This window comes from Pteropus alecto, unplaced genomic scaffold (genome assembly GCF_000325575.1).
Source record: "Pteropus alecto unplaced genomic scaffold, ASM32557v1 scaffold215, whole genome shotgun sequence".
In the NCBI taxonomy this organism is placed as follows: domain Eukaryota; kingdom Metazoa; phylum Chordata; class Mammalia; order Chiroptera; family Pteropodidae; genus Pteropus; species Pteropus alecto.
In genome coordinates, this window is record NW_006436287.1 from 344092 (window position 1) to 352859 (window position 8768).

Sequence of the window (8768 nt, forward strand, 5' to 3'; positions counted from 1 at the left end):
TGGGCTCTCGGCCCGAACCCCAAGCCGCGAGCTCCTGCTCCTCCTCCCTTCCTTCCGTCCTTCCTTGCTTCGCCTCCTCCTTTCACTTTCCCCAAGGCCCGCGGGGACGGCGGGCACGGGGAAGGGAGGGGGCTGTCTGGGCGCTTATTGTTGATCGGACGTCGAGGGTCCGGGTCGCAGCCCCAGGGTGGTGCAGCGCCAGGGGACCCTGGCGTGCGGGCGTCCGGCCGGCTGGCTCCCGGCGGCGGCGGTGGTGCAGCGGCCCCAAGTCCGGGGCATGTCCGGCCACTGGCTCCGCCGTGCGCCGCCGCCTCCCCGGGCTCCCCTGCGCTGCCGGAGCCTCGATCGCCCCTCCACTCGGCTCCTCTCCCCAGCCTGAATAAGCATCGGGGCTCTCTGGCTGCCTCCTTCTGCCTTCATACCAGAGCCCGGAGAGGCCCCTGTCAAAATAAGAGCTCCCCCATCTCGCTCGCCTCCTCGCCCAACCTGGCTCCCCCAGCCTCCCAGTGGTCTGACTCGGTAAGGCGCCCGGCGGGCTAGCGGGGAGGCAGGTTGGCCTGGGCGCAGGGAAGGGGCTTCTACCCTTCTCTCCAGGCTCATTCTCTATGACTGGGGAGGAGACGCGCCAACAATGTCCCATGCTAGAGAGAGGTTTGACAACCTACCCTACCCTCCTATCTACACTGCAAGGAGCGGGATACCTGGCCTCCTTCAACTCCCAGGACGCGCGCGCGCGTGCGCGCGCGCACACGCGCGCGCACACACACACACACACGCACACACACGCACACACACACACACACACACACACATTACTGTGTCCCCTCTTCATTGTACCCACCCACATTCATTCTGCACTGAGCATTTCCTTTATTGATCTGTCTTTCCTAGTACACCGTGAAGTTCTTGAGGACATAGACTGAATTTTTCCATCTCAATTCTCAGCTCAAAGTGGATGCTAAGTAAATGTGGAGGTGAAGCCTTCGTATTCTACAAAGAACTCTCTCCTAACCTCAGACTGCTACACACACACAAGATCCTATACAAGAGTAGATGCAATGAAAAAGAAATTGTAAAGCACTTTTTAAAAAGCATTTCACATATGTTATTTCAATGTTTACCACAAACCAGTGAGAAAGATGTTACGGCACCATTACACTAGTGAGGAAAATGAGCTTTGCACTAGTTAAGGACTTACTCGGGGTTACGCAGCTAGAAAGTGGTAAGCCCGGGATTAAACTTTGGGTCTCTTTATCCTAAGGCACTTTTTCTGTATCCCACTGCCCCCACCCACCCAGAATGAATACCAACAAGTAACAAGCATTGACTGTTTCAGAAAAGAAGAGCACAGGCAAGCCTGTTTGCTCATGCTATTTGATTTCTCTGCTCCTCACAGATGGTCCCCAGAGAGCTCTAGCCCTCACCTACCTCCCTTTCTTCTGACCACTTATTACATCTATGTCATTCAACTGGCTACCTACTTACATGTTTTCTCTTGTTTCTCCTGTATGTATGTGTGTGTATATATAATCTGGTTGCTCCAGAAGATTCCTAAGGGCTCAGACCATGCTTCCTATGCTTCTATATTCCCCATAGCACTCAAGTGCTGGGTTCATAGTAGGGCTTGATGGGCAATGGTGCCAAAAGCTGGGCACTGGGCCAGGTCTGGGGAAGCACAGGAGAAGGGACAAACCTTGAAAGAAGATAACGTGGGTGCCTAACATCTTAATTTACAAAGCATTTTCATACACATTAGCTCTTAATCATGCTTTGTTCCAGTCAACAAAACTTCCCCACCTGCTATTCCAAGCATCACGCTGGGTTAGGAGTTGACTCTTGCCAACCCTATGAGCTAGGTATTATTCCAACTTTAAGGAAAAGAAAACTGAAGCCCAAAGCGGGTGAGTGCTGGTGTGAACTATCCCAGGGCCTAGGATGGCACATGATCCATGGAAGTAGGATTTAATTTCCTCTCCCCTCTCTAGGGTCCTGTGGGTATGATATGAACTACAAGGCATGAGGGCTATTTCTCAAAAGGATGCTTGTTATAAAGAAGAGTCCACTCCATTTATTTGGATCAGTCTCCCGTTACATACGTGACAAGCTACATGGGCTTGTTATGATCCGTTTGGCATAATGCCTAGTTCCTAATAGGTGTAGAACACAATGCTTGTAGGGGTGAGTATGGCTATGTTGCAAGGGGTCTCTTAAATGTGGTACACAGTAAGTTCAAGTGTATTTGGCATGTTCTGTGGAGCAGCCATGTAGAGCGCTCCCCAGGGTGGGGCTGTGACTCATTCCGCCAGCTAGGTTCCAGGTTGGGATGCCTAGCTAAGCTCTAGGCAGCCAAGGCGTGGTGGGTGGAGAGGGGCCGATGGCCTGTTGATGAAATCGAACAGCTCCCTCTACTGGCGAACTCAGGAAACCACCGTGTGTTTCCGTGTATCTGTCACAGGTGTGTCAGCTTGTGTCGGCGGAAGTGTCGGCATGGGTATAGGTGTGTGAAGGTGCCTGTTTATGGCGCAGTGTGGGTGTGCCAGCGCCACGCGGGGCTGTTTCTGGAATCACAGGGTGTACATACATAACGACATTCTGTAATACAATACTTTTGGGCTGGGGATTTGCGGGCGGTGCTAGGACTGCTGGTTATCTGAGATTAGTTCCTGCATTGACTAAGATGGCAGGATCCTCCAGCTGGTACTCCTCATCGACCTCGTGCAGGTGGGAGGGATTCAGAACTGAAAGGGATTCGGTTCTTGGGAAGGGACTCAATCCCCTAAAATAACTAAGGACCCAAGAAAGGGTTAACGTTGAGCTCTACTGCGATTTTAATCATTGGCTCAGGGCACTGTCAGTCATCGTCCTGGGGGCGGGGTTTGCAGGGCAGCCTAAGGACTGCCCAGCGCCCCTCACTTGCCCCTAGACCCTCACAGCATTTCACTTCTGGGCTGAGCCTACAGCCCCATCTTTGTGGAGACGCCTTCCTGGGCCTGGAGGAAGACCTTCCGGGCATCTTGGCGTCCCCACTCACTCCAGCTGCCTGGCTTCCTGATAAATGGTGATTATTATATAATAGACCTGCTGGACAGAACCGTGCCAGCGCTCGGAACATTTTGCTCCTCCTCGAGCCTGCCTAGGGCCTGGCACCAGCCGCACAGAGCCTACTGGCAACCCCTGCCCCGCCTCCATTCCGGGGAGGAAACCCCTGGGACACCTTCCGTGGTGGCCCGGAGGCCATTGTCCTGGGATGGAGTAGGCGCCAGGCCGGGAGTCGGGCTGGCACCCAGCAGGTCTCAGGGTCGGCCTGCGAAGTATGGTTTTACCAGCACCTCTCCAGGATTGTGAAACCCACCTGGCCCTTCCAACCTGCACTTGGGAGCTGATAGAAATGGGGATAAGGAATGCAGGAGTCAGGGTCGGAAAGGGAAAGAAGTTTGGAAAAGGTGCGGGGGCAGGAAAGGGGAGTCTGGGAGAGGGGGCCAGCAGGGGCAGTGGGGGAGGGACTTTTATCCTGACAGGGCTCCTGCCTTCCCCGACTGGAGGGTTTGGAAAAACTGAGCAAGCAGCCAAGGCTTGGCTGGATATCCTGCAGCCCACCCTCCTGGGGACACAAAGCTGGGGGGGCAGGGCGGGGGAGGAGAGCACGACCCCGGGGAGGGCAGGGCCTCTTTTGGGGCTGGGGGCCCAGGGGCCAGGTCCCTGGGGAGGGGGTTCCTGGCTCTGTCTCTCAGCTGTCTGCTTCTCTTTCTCCGTCTCTACCCCCTCCTTTCCTCCTCCACCCCTCCCCGGGCACCAGTCTCGAAGACTGCGGGCAGACTTAACTCCTTAAGTACCAGCCTGGTGGACACCAAGATGGTGACGCTGTGAAAGAGGAAAACAGGGAAGGACTCTCTACCCCACTCCCACCCACAGTTTAACACCTTATAGCCAGGAGAGGCGATCTCGGAACTTGGGCCAGTGAGAGCCCTAGAATGTTGCCTAGTGTCGGGGAGTGACACATAAAACGGGGCACCTGAGAGCTGCACAGTCCAGTCCGCCCTTTTGCCAAATCGTAATTGTCTACCCTCCCCGCTTCCAAATCCTCTGTGTCTCTCACTCCATCCGCTCTTTGGCCACCCTGCTACCACCACCCGAATTACCTGTTATTGCAAAGTGTCCTGAATGATAGAAGGCTGTGGGGGACCTGAAAGTCTGGGTCCTGTGGCTGCCTCAGCATTCTCCTCAATTTCCCACCCGTGAGGCCCAGCGCAGGTAACCACAACCCAAGCCTGTCTTGCCTCCAGAGGCCTCTTTCCCCCTTCTGTAAGCGAATGGGGTGGGGAGGGGTAGATAACTACCCAACGAAGGCAGGTAATGCTAGCCTCCCCAAGCTCCAGCTGGGACAAGGGCCTGAGTGATTGGAAACCCTAACTTCACCTCCACCCTAGCCCCTCTCCTCTGCAACACCCCCTCTACCATAAGATTTGCCCATCAATTATGCTATGAATGACCGCCTGAAGGAAGTACCTCAGACTAGGCAAGAAAAGGTTAACAGAGCTACCGGGCTCTGGAGCTAGGTGAGGCACCACCCCTCCTCTTGCTCAGGTGGGTAAGTGGGGGAATTGGAGGGAGATTGACCTAAGGGCTGCCTGTTTGCCCCCTGGTGGCCAGATCTGGCTTAGCAGTCTGGTAAAAGCGAGTTCTGGTGGAGATTGGTGGAAGGACTTCGGATATAGCTCAGTACTCATGCAGGAATAGCACCCTGGAAGAAAAAGGGACTCCTCTAGATAGGCCAACAGAGTGAGGGAGCTCCCACAATCTCTGCCATGCCATCCCCACGCAGCAGGCTGCCTCAGCCACTTCCAGATCCTTGTCCTAGGGACTCTCTAAGTGGGTCCCAGGTGCCCAGACACCTGGAAGAGGAAAGGTAAAAACAAGACATAGGCCCTGTCTTCCCAAAGTCTCAACCTAATAGAGGGGTCAATAGAAGGAAGCTGCCCCTGACCTTTCCCTTCTGTGCCCCAGACCTTCCCAGAACTCCCATTCCCTCCAGATTCCAGCACTAAATTCAAACCTCTAGCCAGGCTTCAAAGCTCCTAACAGCTACCCTGTCAACTTTCTTTCTCCCCACTCAAGCTGCTCTCTGGATTTCTCCCCATAAAAAGACCCCTCTTGAAAGGTTCTAGTGCTCACAACCACTTCCTCTTATCCCCAGCAGGCTGTGACCCTTTCTCCCCTCTACTCAGGAGGCCTCCTAGGTTAGTGAAGGCCATGATTTTGAAGGGCTCCTTGTTTTTTTAATTGCCTTCCTTCACTCCCTCTCCTCATTTCCCATTTTCCCCTAAGACTTTCTTTTGCATAAGCAGTTCACCGAACCAGGGAAAATTCTATCCTCCTGTTGGCTGTGATATCTGAATTAACATTTGCTTTTTCCTACAAGAATCCTTCTCCAACTAATCTCATCTACTTATTTATTCAAAAACTATTGAGGACCAGCCATATACCAGGCACTGAACTAGACAAAAGGCACATGTTGATAAACAAGACGGATGTGGTCCTTACCCTCACAGAGCCTACAGTCTAGTTGGGAATAGACAACAAGTAAACAGGCAATTTCAGTTCAATGTCATGAGCACGTCAGAGAAACATCTGTCCTGGGCTTGGGAGTCTGAGAAAGTTTCCTGCAGGGAACAACATCTGAGCTGAGATTTATTCCAGCCTAAGATGTGGTTCTGTCCAGGCACAGTATATCTTACTGGAGGTCTAAAGATAGGACAGGATTCCAGCAAGGGATCTTGACCAGATGTTATGAAAGATCTCTAAGATTGCATTCTCAACCCATTTCTAATTAGATCTCCAAGTCCCGAAAAAGGAAAAAGACGGGTCTGAGTTAAGAGCATGTGACCTTGGCCTATTCACACCTGTCTTCTGGGCTTTAGTGTCTTCAAATGTAAAACAAGAGGGTTGGTTGAGTTTATCTCCAGGCTCTTCTTTACCAAGAAGATATCTATTAAATCAATTAAATAGCAGGCTTGGTTTGTTGAGAGAAAAACACTTAGCTCTGGTCTGCATGTGGAGGAAGGGCAGAGTTCATAAGCCCAGGACAGGCTATCAGAGGCAAGGCCCCTGGGAAAGTGGCAAGTCACCTCCTACTTCTCACTGCCCAAGTTACCTGGCAGTTCTGAGTTCTGGAAATATTTAACTCTTGACATCAGTCGAAGGCAAGAGCCTTTCTGAGATTGTGCTGGGAAGGGTGAGCATTGGGGGACAGCACTCAGAATATCTTTAGTTACTGCATTAATTTGCTCTTATATGTAACACTATAGAGCTTTTATTTTTAAGTTCACAGGTGAAGAAACTGAGGCCCATAGTGGTGAAAAGACTTGCCTAAAATCATACGGCTGATGAGTAACAGCTGCAAGAGGTGCCCAGGTCTCCTAATTCCCAGTCCAAACTCTTCACTACACCACTGCACCACTTGCTTCCAACTTTCCATTGGACTTCTTCCTGTGTCTGGCTTACTTCCCTGTGAAGCCATAAAATCTGGGAAGGCAGGCTTGCCTCCTTATCTAGTGCAGGGCTCTGGACAGAGGAAGGGTAGATCAGAACCCCTAGTCTTCCAGTCCCCGTCCCCCACCCTTCTCTCTCATCATGACCCTATTTATATACATGTAGCTGTCTGGCCCAGTCTGAAAAGGCATCCCTGGATTGTGAACAAAACCCTGGGCCAGACCTATTCCCAGTCTCAGGAAGGCCTAAAACCTGTTCTGTGGCTTCAAGCAAGCTGATTAACTTCCCTGGGCCTCATTTTCTCCATCTTTCAAGACCCATAACCAGTTCTAACCCCTAAGTCATTTGTAACTTGAAGTCCCAGGTGAAGAAATGTTTTTAAGAGATATAACTCTGAGGTGAGGGGGAAATGTTAATGTTCTGATCTTTTTGCAAGATCCCACAGCATTAGGACCATGCCTCCTCTGTCTGCAGGGACCGAGATGTTGTTTCGTGGGGCACCTATATCCTGGCACCATGATGGATCCCGCGAAAGTTACATGATATATAACCTGAATATATGCTTGGATCCCACAACCCAAATACCAAATTACAAAAATAGTTTCAAAAAAGAATCCCAATTTTTACTTGTATCTCTTAAAGGTGATCCAGTTCATAACCTACAGCACCACTTGTTAAAATTCCCTTTCCCCTTCTATTCTGCTGCACCTTGCAGCAGTTGAGTTATTCTCTGCAAACTCTAAATCAGCCCCTCTCTCTGCCTGTCTGTGCTCTGTAGTCAACAGAGCTTTTCTCTCTCTCTCTGACCACTGTCATCTCCTTATTATATAGATTAGTGTAACCTCTCAGATTTCATCATTTTCCTTTTTTCTTCACCTATTACCCAGATTCTCCCTAACACAAAAGAAAGTTGCCCGTCCCCTGCCTCTCTTGTCCTATCGCTCACCTATTCTCCTAGTTTGATATTACAAAAGCCCTGGAACTGAGCAGGCCAAGACATGATTGCCAACAACAGGTGAAGGATAAAATTATCTTGGGAATGAAGAGAGGCAGGACAGAGGGAAGTTGAGAACAGTCAATGATTAATAAGTTTTTATCCTGTAATACAAGGAGCTCGTAAGATGGGGACACTTTAAGAATAATAAAAGATGATAAGTAATTAAAAGATGTGGACTTGATGCAGACAGTGCCAGCTGCATCCTCAGGTAGACGTGGTGGAGAAAGAGGAAACTGATTTCAGTCACGGGGAGCACAGAAGGTTCAGTGAGGGGTACAGAAAGAGCAAAAGCAGGAGGAATTACAAATTTTGGTGGGAATGAGTTTCAAAGACCAACTACCTGTTTTAAATCCTTTCTGATGTCCAACTCCCTGCCAATATCCCTGGCAAGCAGTGTATCAGCATCTTCTTGAACACCTCCAGTAATAGGGTGCTTACCACTTCCCAAGGCAGCCCATTCCATTTATGAACATCTGTTTTTCCTTCCTTTGAGCTGAATTCTATCTCCTAGTAGTCTCCACTTATTATGGACTTGAAAAAGGAGAGACAGGAGGGAAGCTGTAGAGAGACCTGAACAGAAGCAGGCAGGGACAAATGGAGAGCAAGAAACAAACTGAGAGAGAAAGCTGAGAGCAAGGAGAATGTAGGAATGCAGACTAATAGAGGAGAAAAAAGAGATTGAACGAGGGGGCAGGAAAAAAAGATTTGCAGAAGAAACGAAGTGCAACTGAGAAAACTGTTGCCATGGTGATGGTCCAGAGGAGGGAGTAGAAATAGAATTCAAATGATGAGTTGGGGGAGAGGGGAAGGGGTTGTTCAAGACCCAGAGGCAGTGCCCTCACACCGGGCCCTTCCAACCAGACCTTCTTTCACCCATGAAGAATCCCTTTCCCAGAGGTCTCCCCAAGGCCAGACCAAGGAGTGCAGTGAGAAAAGAAGCATCGGAGGGGCCCAGGGCTCTGGCACTCTCCTCCTTTCCAGGGGTGAAACAGAACAGATATGTACCCCCAACTCCAATATGCTTCACTGGCTCCAGGAGAGCTCTCTCCCTCAACCCTAGTTTCTCCTTTTGCTTCTTAATCAGAGCCCCAAAGTGAAGAGGGAAAGGGAACTTGTTTTAAAAATCTGCTATGTGCCAAACACTATTGGGCACCTCATGTCTTATTTTATTTAGTTCGCTCCACAGCCTTGTGAGGTTTACCAGCTTCTTTATAGACAGGAAACTGAGATCAAGGTCCTGAGCTGGGCTGTTGCTCCAAAGCCACTTACTCTCCTCCTAGCC

General features: G+C 50.6%; 1 protein-coding gene across 5 annotated transcripts in view; it reads left to right on the forward strand.

Annotated features, from left to right (window-relative positions):
- The window catches only part of UPK2 (uroplakin 2), a 22345-nt gene that overhangs the window by 383 nt on the left and 13194 nt on the right, over window positions 1-8768 (forward strand). The window lies entirely within an intron of this gene.